Here is a 17,287-nt window from a genome sequence, read left to right on the forward strand (position 1 = left end):
TTTGCACTATACTACAATACTTTTCAGAATTTGGAAGATGTAAGAAGACTGTATGGAAATCCCTTGCAGACGATCACAATGACTTGAGACAAACAGTCAGATTGGGTATCCACAGCAGTGACCAGAGGAGGAATCACCACTGGGAGAAGTGCAGAGAGAGAGAAACACACCGTGTTGCCCCTGAAGCAGCACAACCAGCCACCTTCATCTGCCCCATATGCAGCAAAACATGTTTCTTCCATATCAATCTCTACAGCCACAGCAGGTGCTGTAACTCTCCAACAGTTTGACTTCACCCCCCCTAAAGAACACTCTAACATTGTCTCCTGAAACTGACAGGTGCCAACAAGAAAATGTGCACAAAAATGTCCATAGAGTAACAAAAAAACTATTTTCCAATTATAAAACTAGAAATAAAGTGGTGGTGGGAAAAGGGAGTTCCTGCATGGAACACTTTCCTGATTTATTTTTAGTGCAATGCCTTCTTGCTTCTTTGTGTTAGGACAGTTGATCTTCCAGATCCCTCCCCCAACTGGAGATAGTCACTGTAAGTGAGAGCAGGACACAGCATAAGTATCGTACAGGACTCTTGGGCAACTGTTGGGGCCTAAGCACTCCAGCCAGAGCACACCACTGAAGCCTGGCTGGGTCTCCCTTTAACTCATGGCCCAGTTGAATGAGCAGTAGGCAGCTGGGTGTGGCAGCCACCATTTACATTTTTGCAGAGCTCGGAAGAGCAGAGATTTATACATTTGTAAATTTTGCTTTCTCTACACTTCTCATTTCCCCATTATTAAGTTCGGTTTGCTCTCAACACAATGTATATATTACCCTTGGGGTCCCTTCCAGCTCTGCAATTCTATGGTGCTATGAAATATATGTTTTGCAAAAGAACAACTCCACATGAAAAGTTGGATGCATTTTCCTATAATATATGTATTTTTGTACCACATAAGTACACTTTTTGTCTGGAATAAGCATTTTTTGCAAGCAGGTTCCCCTTAACAGAAGTAATTTTTGTACATTATTCCCACCTATATGCACATTTCTAGATGCATTCTTTGGTTGGAGAAGTGCATATAAAAATTCAGGAAAGAGCAGATTTCAAATGAGAAATGAATTATGCATTGTCAATTACAAATTAATTATAGTGTCAATTACTTACAGTGGGTGACTCCAAATTCTAATATGAGAGAGATTCTCCCATGCAACATTTCTGGGAGAACTTTGTGTACAACTCACATTAGTAACTGAGCTCAACAAACTGGAATTGGATATCGGATGATAGCCCATTGGAATGCTTGACACCGATAGCCCCAGAATTACGCCTCTCAGTACTTGGGCTCCACAAAGCAGGATCTACATCTGTTTCCATTGGTTTTTGATAAGGACAGGAATGTCCCAACCCCTTGATAACTCTGCAGCAAGCAGCACCAGTTCTTCCTAGCACAAGGACAGCCAATGTGGAGCCTTCTAGATGTTGCTGGACTACAACTTCTATCATCTCTGGTCATTGGCCATGCTGGCTGGGGCTGATGGGAATTCGAGTCCAGCAGCATCCAAAATGCACCATGTTGCTTAACGCCTGCTGGAACAAATCAATTTGTTGGCCATCACTGCAGTGGTCCCCTTAGGGTTTGGGGGCTCTGCCACAATACCTTCACAGAATGTTCCCAGCATTTTATGAGGCATTTTTCAGGGAGGAAAATCTCATCTAAAAACTCAAGAATTTTCTGTCATACAGAGCTAGGCTTTCTCAGTGTTTAATATTGATTCTAAACTCTAACCCAGTTTATCTTTCTCACCTTGGCTAGCAACACATTGCTACTCATTATTTTCACTTGAAATAAAGCCAGTCCAGGACAGATGCTTGGCATTGAGTCTGCACTCTGCTGTCCATGGAAATCACAAATTCTATTAAACTGGGAACAGGCCACAAGTGAGATTAGATATCATCTATTCACTTGGCTTCCTCCGTTATTTATAACTCTGCAGAGAATGAGCTACTGTACTTGCTTGCTGACAGTAGGACTCTTATTTAAACTGGGGACCCTGAAATGGCATGAAAGCTTACTCATCATGTCTTTTTTAACTGCAGTTACTATTGATAGGATCTTTTCTCATACACTTTTATTTCTACCCTGTGCCACAACCATTTCTGATTTTCTGGGGTTTGCTTGTATTGCCTGCTTTTTTCTATCAAGAGATATAACAATTCCTTGGTTAGAATTCAGTGGGAAGATCTTCTCATATCCAGTCATTTTTTATTGTCCTGAGACTGTTGGATGTGCATTCCCAAATAGTCTTTGTGACCTTCTTCTGAAGTGAGAAATATTCCTTTTTCATTTCCAGTGCTGATGGATTCAGTGGGCCAGTCAGCTTCAGATGTATGCATTTAAAAATTTGTTTTGACACCCCCATTAATTAACATTTTAAATATTACCCAACTATGATTTTTCAATTGTACATTTCCCCCAACTCCCTCATGTGCCTTCTGCCAATAATAAATCCTCCTCCTATACAACTATAAAGTTTTGATATATGAAGCTGAAAATCCAAAGGAGGGGATTTTCTCTTTTGTTGGAAGGCCCGAGATTCTAGATTTCTAAAAGAAAAATGCCTTGCTAACTTAGGATAAATACATGATATTTTATGTATCATAAACACTAAGCATTATAGGGCTGAGCCTAAGGAGGGGGAGGGGGAGTTGGGGGCTTTTTTTGTATGCAAAGGTTTTGAGCAACATCTAAATCAGGGATAGGCAACCTAAGGTCCGGGGGCCAGATGTGGCCCAATCGCCTTCTCAATCCAGCGGACAGTCCGGGAATCAGCATGTTTTTATATGAGTAGAAGGTATCCTTTTATTTAAAATGCATCTCTGGGTTATTTGTGGGACCTGCCTGGTGTTTTTACATGAGTAGAATGTGTGCTTTTATTTCAAATGCATCTTTGTTATTTGTGTGGCATAGGAATTCGTTCATATTTTTATTTCAAAATATAGTCCGGCCCCCCACATGGTTTGAGGGATGGTGGACTGGCCCATGGTTGAAAAAGGTTGCTGACCCCTGATCTGAATGCACTCATTGCACAGCAGATTTTCAGTCATTGTTTAGAAAGAGAACAAACGTTAGTTGTATATTTAGGAAATATTGCTCAGCAGCACACAGCTCAATCTTAATAGCCCTATTCAGACACTGAAAAAAATCCATTGTAAATCAGGGGATGGGTCTGTTTGTTGCTCTGTTGTCAGCTGCAAATAGCTATACGCTCTGCACCCAGAAATGCACACCCTCAGTAACTAGCAGTAATTAGAATTTAAATGCTAACTAAACATTGTGCAAGGCCTCTGATCCAGGCTTGATCATCCCTGGATCATCCCAGGTCAGACTGGAACTGCTTCGAAGTTATTGATCAGGCCCTAAACTGGACCAATGAGACCATGCACAGCCCTGCTATCTATCTCTAGAACAAAATCCCTCACTTGAGGCATACTGTTGCAGGCTGGATTTTGAAGCATTTGTTCATCCAGGATTCTGGTGGAGTAGAATAAAAAGGGCAAGTGTAGCTATCTCTCATGTATCCCCCTTGATTGGGCATTTTGTTCTCAAGGGTTAGATGTTTAGGGGGTACAGAGGGATTTTAGGAAGGTATGATTGTGAGCCTTTTCAAATGTACCACCCACAGCACCCTGATATTTGAGCCTATAAATATAGGCCAATTTGCGTGTAATTATAAAACGCTGGGGAAGAGTTGTATTCAATAATACAACTCAGCCTATAATAAACTCCATGGGAGGTAACAATTCTTGTTCAAAACTCATTTAAGACAGAGGTGACTGTATACTCCTTTTGGTACTACTATGACTGCTTTAGAATTAGCTGCTGACTTCCGGGTTAGCGCCATCGCCGAATGGCGGACTCCCTCCGAGCTCCGGAGGGAGTCGGCTCGGCAGGGGTCGGGTCCTACCGCGCCGGCGACGCGGGGACCCTTAAAAACCACGGGAACGGATCCCGTGGACATGGTGACTCGGCTGGCACCGTTATCGCCCTCCCGGCTCGTGAAGGAGCCTTTTTAAAGGCTACGGATCGGGCGCCGGGGAGTGGCGTGGTGCTTTGAGTCCTCCGCTTCCCCTGCCGGGCGCAGCCGCATGCCATCCGGCGGAGAGCGCTGGCTTCTTCCAAAGGAAATTCGGACAATTAACAACAACCCGTGAGTAATTGGGCAACCGGGTATAAAAGGAGGAAAAAAGAAAATTTTTTCCGGATTTGGCACGAGCGGGAGGGGATCCAAAAAGGAAGTCAGTCCCCTCCCTGATTGTAAACATGCTAAAACAAGGACTGAGAAACCAAGATCGATTTAGAAGTTTATTGATGACAAAAATTACTAACTCCACGATGTGAATTATAAGAACTGTGCTGGAGGAGAAGAGTCGAGGGTGAGAGGAAAAAGGCAACCCCCCCCTGGGAACCGGGGCGATTCGGAGAACCTGGCGAAGAGAGATGGAGAATTTGACAGCTGTCAAAGGAGCTGTCAAAGCTGGAAAATATAAAGAGGACTTTGCTACAAGTTTTTTGCTGGTTAATTTTGTTACAATTTGATATAAATATGGATATAAACTGTCGGGGAAAAAGAAACAACAAATTGACTTTTGGACTAGAGGATACAAAGTTATTGCAATCCCCCAAGAGGGGTTTCGGGACATTACAAGTGTCGTATGTGGAAAACTACTCTGGGATGTGCATAGGTCTTATCTCCTGGGAAAGCTGCAGAACTGAAATATTATTTTGTCTACAGAGGTGACCATAATACAATAGAATCTTCTATTGAAGCAAGAAAGGAACTGGACGTAAGTCTTTGTCCCTGAATAACAAACCTCTGTAGAGACACTAAGTTTTGAAACAAGAATGTTTTGACAGCTGAACAAGACAGAAACCTGAGAAAACAAGAAATAAAAGAGTAAATGACTAAATACGACACGGAAAGAACAACGGGAGGAGCAACAAAAGATTAAGGAAAATTAAAGGCCTCTATTAGACTGGATTTATGAAGTTAAATATTATTAAAACAACCAAATCTGAAGAAACCGGCAAGATGGACTGAGAAAAATTTGGCTGTGGACTTAAGATCTCCAGGCCGACAATATACAGACAAATGGACATGGGGAATCAAAACCGGGGAAGGGAGGGGGAATCCTAGAATCCAAAGGCTTTGTAACCAATTTTTTGAACTTTTCTATATATTCTATCTTATATTCTTTATAACTTTGATCCTATATGTTTTCGTTTTTTCCTTTTTTAGAAAGGGGGAACTCGTGGAAGGAATGAGAGCTGATCTTGGGGGGAAAATTTTGTTTTATTATAAGACGAGGAGTGATGTTAAGATTGTGTAAATTTAAATTGGTTTATGAGTAAAATATATTAGGCTTAAATTTGGGGATGAGAACTTGTGGAACCAACTTAGGGAAAGGAGAATACAGTCGGGAGGGGAAGGAGGAAGTCCCAGAAAGAAGGCTATGAAAAGAAGGGTTTAAACTAGTCTCTCTTTTTCCTTCTCTTCTTTATCTTTTTTATTCTGTTATTATTGGAAATTTTAATAAATATGATTATAGAATTAGCTGCTGAATTCCCCTCACTCAAGTTTTCTAGCACAAAATTCAGAGAAAATATATATCCCTCTTCACCCTGTTCTAAGAGAAAAATCCAAAGCACTGTGGCAAAACTCCAGCTACTTCCTTGAAGCTTTCAACTTGCTGGATATCAGCAGCATTAGCTTGCAATTATCCTATGTGACAAGACTACAAATTCTTGCTTTCTACTTTCAGACCAACCTGATTGCAATTTCCTCCTGTACTTTTCCTAGAACCACTTATAGTTCTTCTCCTAATGGAAAAACAGAATGGCATACAGATATGGTCATGGAAAACTTAGCCTCTACTTACTGCTGGTGCCAGTAAGTACTGTTGTGGTTATAATAAAGCTACTCAAAGCCTGACTATACATTACATATAAATGTGTGTAACAAAAGACCCCCTGGCCCTTCTGATCTTTCCCCTGTTAGCGCCAGCTAATCTGCCTTGTACTTCTAGCTGAGAGGGTGAGAGTGAGCAAGCAATGACAAGCAGAAGGAAAAGGAGAAGCAGTTGTCATGTGCTTGATCTCATCCCTTGTTCTTCTGGGTAGCTGTGAGCACTGGATCAAATGTAGAGATGGTGCCAAGCTTCATAATTGTCTGTGGTGAAGTAGGAGATGAGGGCCACATCCACATCATACATTTAAAGTAGTATCATAACAACTTTAAAAGTCATGGTTTTCCCCAAAGCATCCTGGGAAACAGAGGTGCCTGTTTGCCCCCACTATTGAGGGGGCCAACATCACACGATGTGCTGACATCACGTACAACATCGTATGGTGTACTGATGTGGTGCACACACTGATATCACTCAATACTGAGGTAATCTAGCACCCACCTTAAGAACTTGCAGGGCACCTGCTGTGACCTATTTTTTGTTCAGGGTGCTGAGAGTTGTTAGGAGACACCTTCCCTCTATTCATTCCCAGAGTTACAGTTCCCAGAATTCCCTGGGAAGATGAATTGGCCAGACTGACTTAGTCAAGTCCAGGTAGGATACAAGCAGTTGATCCACAAACCCACGGATGAGAAGTAGGGGGAATTTTGCCTGCTAATTGCATTAATTTCAATCACACCACAGTGGCGTAAATCAATATAACCATGTTATAGTAATGGGCTAAAACCCACAATCCATTATAAGTTCAAGCACATTTCAATGTATGGCAATCCTTTATACTTCTCTGTGATAATATATTGTAGACAGAAGTTTCCATCTCCTGGGAAGTGTAGGATGGAGTCTAAGTGAAGAGAGGGAAGTATTCCAAGATTTTAATGTCTCCTAAGAATAGGAGATAAAAGCATAATTCACTGAGCTCTTATTTTAGTCAAATAGGAAACCTAACACTTTGAAGACGAGACAGCAACATGAACTTTGATGGGCACAATGTTCTACTTAGTAATGGCTCTAAGAATCACTGCCCAGACATCCCTTTTGGACATTGCCTCCTAGTCCCAGACATGGAAAGCAGCTTGCATTATTTGTCCTGCCTGCTTCTTTACTCAGCCTTTATTTTGTGATGTTTTAGTTGCCAAGATAAACATATTGACGAGTGTGGATGTTTTGAATGTTATCTCTGATTGGCTTTTCAGCATAGCTCCAGTTTTCTAAATGTGTAATGGTTTTGGAATACAGAATAAAGGTGCTGAAGATGCTGAACTCCTTTGTCAGCCCCATCACTGCTTCAGAAGTTGTACAGTAGTAGCGGTTGATGTGACTGTGCTGCTATCCCACCTTCCAAACTCACAATGAAGTTGCATGCTGGTTCCACCTAGGGTAAGAGCTAAACTTCTCACCTGACAACATCGTAAGGAGACACTTCAGTCTATCTGAGGACCAGGATTTGTGTTTGGAATGGCCTCTGTGGCCTTATTTGCATGTAACCTCCAGCAGGAAGGTTGGCACCTCTATGATTGGTCTGTACATGAGGGTCAGGAGGTCAGAAAGTGCGGTAATTCAGAATGGGAAAGAACCTTGCCTGAGAATCCTGGAGAGTCACTTCTGACAGTTGCTAAAGTTACTACTGAGCAGTGTTTGAAACTCGAATAGTAATGGGCACGTTCTGAGATAGAGAATGTTATTATTGCAAGCATTTTTCTGAACTCTTGTCACAGCACCCTGCACCAAAGATTTCCATTCAAATTGCCATGGTTGCCACTGGGGGCATAGCAGGAGAAATTCCTCCCCGCCGACCCTACGTGAAGGCGATCGCTGAAGCAGGACCTCATAGACAGCCACATCTCAGCTGGCTTTGCAGATCGGGCTGCTTCCTGCCCGTCTGGTCTGTAAGGAGAGGGTGGGGTGGGGGGTGGATGAGCTATGAGGCTGCAACTCCCCTCCCCTGACCCCAAGCCGCTGTGGATGCTGCCAAGGTTCTGTTTGGAGCTGTTGCTCAGACTCCCAGAGCCCCATCGGCGCTGCAAATACGGAGCTGCTTGTAGCTCCAAACAACCCTTTGAACCCAAACAATACTCTCACTCCATGAGGCAGCAGCAGGAGTGATCCTGCTGCCTCCCCCTCCTCCTCCCCCTCCCTCTACATGGCCAGGCAGAGAAGCTGTTTAAGAAGTTGGAGCAATAGAATGAGCAGCTCTGCATTTGCAGCCTCGAGCATCCCTCTGTCCCCCGCCGCTGCCAGGAGCATCCTTAGATGTGCCTCTTTTGGTGCTGCTTGAGCCGGGGGATTTGCCGCGCACCGCAGCACAAATGTGCTTAGAAATTGTGTTTCAGCGCCCCACAACTCAGGTTCCAGGCTCTATGTAGCTCCTTGCTTTTCTTTCCTGGTTTTGAACAGTGCTACTGATCTAGATGGTCTGGCTCAGTATAAGGCAGGCTCCCACATTCCTATGATTGCATACTACCATACCATGTTGGTGAACCTCAAATTCAGGAGAAGATGAAGAGTTTGATAGATGAAATATCACAGTTCACACAGCTTCAAGTCAGCAGTACTATTGCAAGATGAAGCGTTTTCACTATACTTTTATGTCACTGTACTGAGCCAGTGGTGGAAGTAGGCTCGTCATCCATTTTTAGTGGCACAGTCACTTCGGGAGAACCAGGAGAGGAGTGGAATTGAGTGACTGGAGACTAACTGAAGCTAAAGGGTGCAAATTGAATTAAAAGCCTCTTCTGCTGGTCAAATGGATTAGCTCTGTTTTCTCAGCTTCCTTTGAAGTTTGATCATTTTTGTTCTGCTTTATATTCAAATAGCCATTTTGAAATCGGGTCCCCAAAGTAATTTGTGTTTAGCCTGGTATAGATAATACTTTGTCAGCGATTTTTATCAAAGCATCATCAGTGCATTGAGCTTTAACTTCTTTGTTCTTCCAGCATTTTGCCAAATCCCTCTTTGCTGCAGCTAAGTTTGATTAACTCTAATAGCCAAGTTATGCCTCTTCTTATATCCTGCATCCCTGCTTAAGATCAAATCTGATAATAAATATCCATTTACTCACCCCCACTGTTTATGAGTTGTTCACTGATAGCGTGTCCTCAATACTAAATTATTTCGAGGTTCTGGCATCACCACCTACCACAATTCTGTGGAGGGCCTGCCACTTTTGGGATTTTGAGAGTCCTATCATTGCCAACATGCCCCTCCCTGCCTTTTCTATAGAGTTTGTATCTAGAGATAACCAGAGGTGTCCCACCAGTCACACGGGGTAAGGCAGCTGCCTCAAGCAGCACCCAAGAGAAGCGGCACTGAGTAGGACAAGGAAGCCACTGACCCACTGGTTCTTTCCATGCTTTCCTTCAAAACCAGGCACTGAATCTCACCCATCGTGGCTCAGATACTTCTGTCATTAGAAGATAAACACCTATACAGAACATCTCTTGAGAGGCATCTGATCCACGTATTTTCTTCTGCCAAGAGTTGGATACCTCAGTTGGGAGAGCATGAGACTCTTAATCTCAGGGCCATGGGTTCAAGTTCCACATTGGGCAAAAGATTCCTCCATTGTGGGGGATTGGACTAGATGGCATTCAGGATTCCCTTCCAACTTCTACAATTCTATGATTCTATGTTTCTGTCAGGTCTCCCTGCATTTTCATTGACTCATTCTTCCTTGCCCTTGACCCTTTGGGGTGATTCATTGTGAACCAGAAGCTGTTCAGCTCCTGTCAACCTTTTCCCAAGGCTAAGTTTCAAAGCTGCTCTGCCGCAGCCTCACTGCTATTTAAAACTAAACAGAACTACAAAATGGCACAGCAGGCGTGACCAGGTGAGCAGATGGCTGTCAGTCTTAAATATCAGTATGGTGTCATGAGGAACTGAGCAGCTGATCAGACTTTGGTACTAGTTATCATAAGCAGGAGGAAAGAAACTGATTTGCTTTTGCACACAAGAAACAGCAAAGGAAACTCACAGACGAAAAGAACTACCAGAGTCCAGGCAACATGTATGTTTGCTTGCTTTTACAGACTCATTGCCTTTGCTTGCCATTATCACTGTGATTGAAGGCTTCTGTGTGGGATGATGTAGACTAAGACTGCTGGAGGCTTTCATGGAAACACTGCTAAAATGTGTATTTGTGTCTTTCTAATACAGATTGGACAACCAGTATATTTTCAATCTGTCAGTTTGACTGCTCTCTTCCTTCCATCTTTCCTGTAACCTTTTAATGACCTGTACATGTTCTTCCAGGTACCTAATTCAAACAAATGAGTTATGGATTAAACACGAGTGACAAAGTGAAATTTCATTCAGAGCTGATTATTTGACTCTCTTTTTATTTTTACAAGTAAAATTCTGGGGTTTATTTGTTTCATTTTCCATTCTACTCTGCACTATTGGTAGGAATGCCTGCTTATTGGCCCCTGTCATCTCCACCAACATCATCAGTATCATGACTATTATTATTATTATTATTAGTTTCCATACTGCCTTTCCCATGGGAGTCTAGGATGATGAACAACACAGGAAAAACAATCCATACAATAAAAGTATCTAAAAATACATTTATAAACACACACACACACACACACATATATACACACAAGCAATATTATATACTGAAATTTCAGTTGACATTCATGCCTCAAAAGCCTGGATGAACAGATTTGTCTTCAGTTTCTGTCTAAATGTCATCCACATGGGAGATAGATGCAACTCCCTGGGGAGAGAGTTCCACAACTCATAAATTCTCTCTTTTTGTTCCAGACATGCTAAACAGAGACCAGGTCCTTGTGACCCTCCAAAAATTGTTGGACTCATCAGCTACACCCAGCATGGCCAATGGTTAGAGATGAGGGGATGCCAAGGATGATGGGAGTTGTTGTCCAACAACATCTCTAGAGGGCCACAGCTCCCACACACGAGGAAGTAACATAATACAAGACATTAGAAAAAGTAAACTAACAGAACTGCTCAAGGCTCTGATAAAATTATCTGACTTAATGTTGCTGTCAGAATTAGCCTTGGGTCATTGTAGTCTGAGAAAGATTTATTAGACTGTGTTAAATCACCACACAAGGCTACCATTAGTGGAGACACAGTAAAGCAGTACCTTCACATTTCCACAACCATAGGTCCCTTAGAAGGCTATAATTCAAATGTGATTATACTTTGGCTGAAGAAAAAGCAATGGAATCCTCAAACTGGTACTAAATCAAAAGAACAGGGATGCTTTAAAAATTATTCTTTAAAAAAAGAAAAAAAATCAATTACAATATATTGCCTAAACTTTTTTTTTTAATGTTGGCGTTAACATATTACTTACTAGTCCATTTTCAATATATTACAGCTATTTGATGGGATGCAATGCTTAAAAGGGTACTTTGCATCTCAAAGTTTGAGTGCCAGGCCTAATATGGGGTCTAATTAGCTGAAAGGAGTGAAGCATACTTTTAACTCTAGAAATTTAAACACATGTATTCTAAAGAGAAACAATTCAGATTACTGCATCTGTGGTAGCAGCCTGGAAGTTTTATGAGCTCTGTGTGAGGTCAGTGAGAAAGGGGTCTGCATAATGTAGAGTACAAACTGCTGCAGGAGCTATCCCAGGGCTCATTCCTCTGTCTTGCACATGCAGGTTATACAAGCAAAAGAGTCTTCTGATTGAGAAATGCTCACTCCTACACATGGATGACGTAGAAATTAAATTTGTATGCACATTTAAGGGCACATACCTAATTTGCCATTTCTGAACACAGCCACATTTTGAAATTTGCATTTCTTTGAATTTTGCAACACAATTCTCCAACCAAGTAATGTGTACAAAAATGCAAATAATAAGGTAACGTGTGCATAAAAGTGAGAACACTACTAAAAACTGTATTAGAGGAAGTGGCTTTGCAAAAATATGTATATTAGACAAAACTGCACTGTGTACATGAGGAGAAGTTTGCCTAAAACGCTGATGATGAGGACATAAAAAATAATAATGCAAACTGATGTGAAATCTGGATAACTGAACTTAAGGGCAGAAAAATGAAAAAGTTAGAGAAAGCAAAGTTGACAGATTTGCTCACCACTCCACATGTACATGCAAATATACAGGTGTGTAAACTGTCCTGCATATATCAGATTTTTCATTCTGTGTTCCCCCCTCCCTCTGAGAGGTAGAAGAAAGTATGGAAGGGAGCCGTTCAGCTATAAGACAGATGGAGTAATAAAACATAATTATTGACATTGTTGTTCTCTGTGTGAGCAGATATGTATTCTAGTCATTATATGAATAATTTATTCTTCTATTTGAATTTCTGATGAACAAAAGCTGAACACTGCCTTCCAAACAAATGCTTTATTCAGCTGCAATCCTTCCTCGCTTACTGCCTCTGCAACATACAAACAAATTTAACTTCTTGTTTGGCACTGGAAATAATTGGTAAAAGTGGTTTTAAGTCAACACATGCCATTTTTCTTTACATTTCCTCCTTTTGTTAAAGTCAGTATGTGTACTACCGGAGGTGTAGTTATAATGTATAATGGAATCTGATGGACTGCAATTTCCAAAGCGGACTCTTGCTCTGATCTGGCTGGTGCAGATCAGGTGAGTCTGCTTTGGAGTCAGAGTTCATAAGAATCCACTCCACATCCCACCACTCTGTTACACAGTTTTCCCACACTAATAGCAGGACATGGCCCAGAGCACTATGGAAGGTGAAATCCTTGCAGGGGCTCTTTCTATTTTGTCATTTGGGCTGTGTGATGGGAGGGAAGAGGTGGAGGAAGCCCCCCCCCGCCCTTTCTGGTTGTGTAATTGTCACACCTGTAAAACATGTTCAGAGTACATTCCCTCTCCTCAAGTAATCCAGGGAACTGCAGTTTGTTAAGAATTATCAGAACTGTAGTTTTGTGAAGGGTAAACTAGAGTTCCCAGGACTCTTTTGAATGGAAAGGGATATGCTTTGAATATATTTTAAAGGCATGGTGTGTACACAGCCTCTGTTGTTCCTCCTGCTGCTGCAACCGCACCAAAAGAAGGGAGGAGATGGTTAGGGTTAAGAGGTTGGGTGTGTGTGAAGGCAACAGAGATAGAGCAGTGCACAAGCCTTCCAAGATTTTCAGGTTCGTTCCAGGCATGTTTCCATGATTTCTACCCATGAGGGATGGGATGGTGATGGAAAAATCTTAAGCCAATCTTTGGAAGATGCAGTCATCTCTAGTTCTTATGCAGCACAAGTGATAATGGATACTTAATGGGAGTTAATGGGGATAATGGGCACTGCAGTGCAGCAATGGCAAGAGGGCAACAGGTTTCCCACCGTTGGCATCAGTGGATGATGAAATCATGGCATTGAACTTGATAAAGTAATGTTTGTAGGCTGCATCAAAATGGACTAATAAAAGGCCTAGTAGCTTCAAGGGAACATTTGCATGTTACTTATTAGTCAGATCTCTATAAATTAAAACCCATTATGCTTAATGTTATTCTGCAATCACTCTGGAAACTACTAATCTTGACCTCTTTTCATTTCAGCTGCCGTGTGGCTATTTCTAGGTCATGCTGCCCCAGGGATCTTAAGAAGAACTAAAGTCAAAGCAAAGCTGTCAGACACAAATGAACAGTTGCTGGCAAGATAGGACAATCCGTGTTCCATGAAACGAGAGATGAATGAACAACCAACAAGAATAAATAATCTATAGGAGACAATGTAATCCAGAGATAAGTGAGATACCAAGTTGATTTAGAGGGGGCAATTCTCATTTTAAATCCACGAGATCTTGCTTCTGAAAATCAAACAGTTAATAAAATGGTATGTTGCTAAGAAGAAATAGTGAGAATAGCAAAGGTGGTGGGAAATCAAATACACTTCTGCCGTAAACTGGTAAATTGAATTGTGACTAGAATTGTGCCATCCTAACATGGCGCAAATGTACACTCAAAACAGCAGCATTGAAACGCTATGAACAATATGGTCTGTGTAAATAAAACAAGCTTTGAGAGCTGATGTTGCTTGAGCCAAATCCTGATGGGCGCAGTCATCCTACTCACCCTTCCTTAGTTGCCAATCCTAGAGACAAAAGAGGGCGTGGACGAGCAGTATATGTGACAATAGCAGCTGACCATTGTGCAATTGATACAGAATGAGGTTCTGCCCCTCACTTGATTCTCAAGGTGGATCTGCTTCAAAATTAGTTTTTGACCCAGAAGGTCGAGCTTTCAAACTCTAAACAGGAATTCAAATGTGAAGAGAAATTCACTGTAATCTAATTCCAGGTGTCCACCATAGCAGTTACCTGAGCAACCCGAGTTAAGTTGGCATAAGATGCAACCAACTATGCCTGCTTGATTGACAGGAGAAGAATTCACTTCTTATTGCTGCTTAAAATAATGAACTGTCATGCTTCAGGATTCTGACTGAATAGTTTTTGTTGTAGACAACATTTTTTGTTGCAATGAAAGGTAGCTAAACTCAGATGTCCATGTAATGATTAAAAACATCCCTGTCTACATCAAATGAGGCCTAGAAATCACTTGGTATCTCTGTCTCTCTCTCAGCCAACCAATAGTTTGCACTGATAGATATTTAATCTGCAGCTGACGAACAAAGAGGCAGGTGTCAACTTACATAATCAATTTCTTTGAGGTAGCCACCATGTAGAGTTGATCCAAACCCCCAGTACCACCTAATTTAGAGTCCTGTATGAGAATGTGTCACTTGGTCCCAGGGGAAGATTTGTGGTCTGTGGACAGCCCTTTGGGGGCCCCTATTCGTTCAACTAAAGGGACGCGGGTGGTGCTATGGGTTAAACCACAGAGCCTAGGGCTTGCCGATCAGAAGGTTGGTGGTTCAAATCCCTGTGACGGGGTGAGCTCCCGTTGCTTGGTCCCAGCTCCTGCCAACCCAGCAGTTCGAAAGCACGTCAAAGTGCAAGTAGGTACTGCTCCGGTGGGAAGGTAAACGGCGTTTCCGTGCGCTGCTCTGATTCACCAGAAGCAGCTTAGTCATGCTGGCCACATGACCCAGAAGATGTACACCAGCTCCCTCGGCCAGTAAAGCGAGATGAGCGCTGCAACCCCAGAGTCGTCTGTGACTGGACCTAATGGTCAGGGGTCCCTTTACCTTTACCTTTACTCATTCAAATAAATAAACATGAATATATCCAAAGATATGGTAGAGGTGCCTGCTCCCTAAACACTGCTTAATGGTGTCCCTTTTTGAGCAACGATTACAGCATTCTCTTCAGCACCAGACATCTCTATGACCATTTTGGTCGAAGGATCACAGCTCAGTGGTAGAGCATCTGCCTTGCATGCCAAGGGTCCCAGGGCAGGGAGAGACTTCCTGTCTGAAACCCTGGGGAGATGCTGCCAGTCAGTGTGGACAGTACTAAGCTAGATAGAGCAACAGTATAAGGCAGCTTCTTTTGCGTCATGCCAAGAGATTGTGCATGCAATAAATTCCTCAACATTGAGAAGAAAATATCCATAATCAAAGAGTTGTATCCTACCTTTCCGAGTCGTTAAAAAAGGATCCCTAGTGAATTACAAGCAATGTTTCAGACACCACCTAATAAAACTCTCAGAAATCACTGTAATGAAATGAAAAGGAAAAGCTGTTCACCCACAGATATAGTAAACATGCTATGAACAAGCCATTTCACTGCTGCGTCAAGAACTCTGTATGTGTCCTGGAGCCTCTGCTTGCACATCGGCTGGTACTTTATCAAAGTGAAATGATTCCAGCCTGCCTGTAAGTTGGAGCAACATTATTGCATACTAAACGTTTCTAGTCAATCATTAAAATTAGCTTGAACCTAAATGTTAGCTAGAAAATGAATATTAAGTGTTCAGTTAATATGACCACGGGACCAGAAGCATCATAAAGATGAGGAAAATTGGTGCCTCACAATTTTAAAATGTGTTTGATTAAACAAATTAATTTTGTAGAGTGCTTTGAAAATGAACAGTGTGGTGTAATTGCTTAGCATTATGATAATGAGGTTTGCTAACTTATCGACAGCTCCGTTTATTATATAGCATAAAAGGCTTACAATACAGTAATGTGCTGATAATGCTCAATATCAAATAGTACTGAACTTTTCCTTCTTCTTTTCTCCATTCCCCCTCACCAAAAATGCCATGCAGACCCAGTCAAATCAGATGGTTTTCTTGATCAGCCTGGTTAATTTGCTCTAACAATGCCATTGCATTGTCATTGTAAATCAGGTCACTGAAAAATATGGGAATTGTAAAACGTGATACTAGATTCTCTGATACTAGATTGTGCAGGTGGCAGTATGGGGAAATATGTGGGATAGGTTAGTATCTGCATTCTATTTCTCCAACTGAATTTGATATGACCTTTGTTACAAGTTTAAAATGTAATGTTTATTTTTTGGGGGTTGTAAATAAGGATGAGGGAAGCAATTAAATAGGAGCCCCCCCTGCTCAAACACAGGAGCCACAATTCCCACAGCCCACCTACGAATTTTTCAAGTGAGACATTTTATCTTTAAGAAGACAGGAGGGTTATGAAGTAGCAGATATTTCCCAACTAGTAGCTGAGGTTTTGGTGTGACATCACCACTCACCTGATCTCTGGTTGGTTACTGGAAGTTAGCTAGGGAGGAGCAAGGTCAGCATGGTGCAAACGCATCAGTGGGAGCATCAGATTGGCACTGAGTGCATTTGAGTGCATTTGCGCCATGCCAACCTTGCCACCTTTTCACCTCCCCCTATCTACTTTCTGCTAAAAAGCAGTGATGTGACTGACCATGCTGTCTGCTACTGTTCCCAGCACAGTGGCAGAAAGGGATTCTCAGGGCTGTTTTTTGATGGCAAATGATTCACACAGGCTCTGTTCTTGCTGGAGATTACGGTATGCGGCTTGGTAGTTCCAGCCCAAGACATTCTTCATCCTGAGGCAAGGACAATATGTTTCTCCCCCTTCTCATTTCACATGCAAAATCCATCAGGCAGCTGAATCTTACTTTGACGTTGGCATTGGGTCAGCATTTTCTGCTTAGGGAGGACAGAGTAGGCACACACAGCTCTGTCCTCCAGTATCTCACTGCCATTCCCTCCTCTCAGCATCTGCTGCCTGAACTAGGTTCTTCATTCTGCCAGCTCAGGCCCTATGAAAATCAAACTTTTTCTTTTCAAGTGACTAAAACAAATGAAGACTTTAGGTAATTGCATTCAAAAGCATTTTCAGTCACATGAGATATTGTTATATGATAAACATAATTTGTTGAGCAAGAATAACCTTT

The 17,287-nt window shown here is 42.0% G+C and overlaps 2 long non-coding RNA genes across 3 annotated transcripts; one reads left to right on the forward strand and one right to left on the reverse strand.

Annotated features, from left to right (window-relative positions):
* Positions 1–443: 443 nt before the first annotated feature.
* Positions 444–7,557, reverse strand: LOC309539878. Its single transcript, XR_014223022.1, has 3 exons — positions 7,423–7,557; positions 5,828–5,879; positions 444–545 (listed from the first exon to the last, which is right to left on the reverse strand). It is a non-coding gene; the product is annotated as an uncharacterized lncRNA (long non-coding RNA).
* A 78-nt stretch (positions 7,558–7,635) lies between these two features.
* On the forward strand, positions 7,636–14,548 carry LOC309539877. 2 transcript variants are annotated; one of them, XR_014223020.1, is made up of 2 exons: positions 7,636–7,922; positions 13,551–14,548. It is a non-coding gene; the product is annotated as an uncharacterized lncRNA (long non-coding RNA). The 2 variants fall into 2 exon arrangements; XR_014223021.1 differs by lacking the exon at positions 7,636–7,922 and adding an exon at positions 8,173–10,028.
* Positions 14,549–17,287: the final 2,739 nt, after the last annotated feature.

This window comes from Podarcis vaucheri, assembly GCF_965113315.1.
Source record: "Podarcis vaucheri genome assembly, chromosome: 8".
In the NCBI taxonomy this organism is placed as follows: domain Eukaryota; kingdom Metazoa; phylum Chordata; class Lepidosauria; order Squamata; family Lacertidae; genus Podarcis; species Podarcis vaucheri.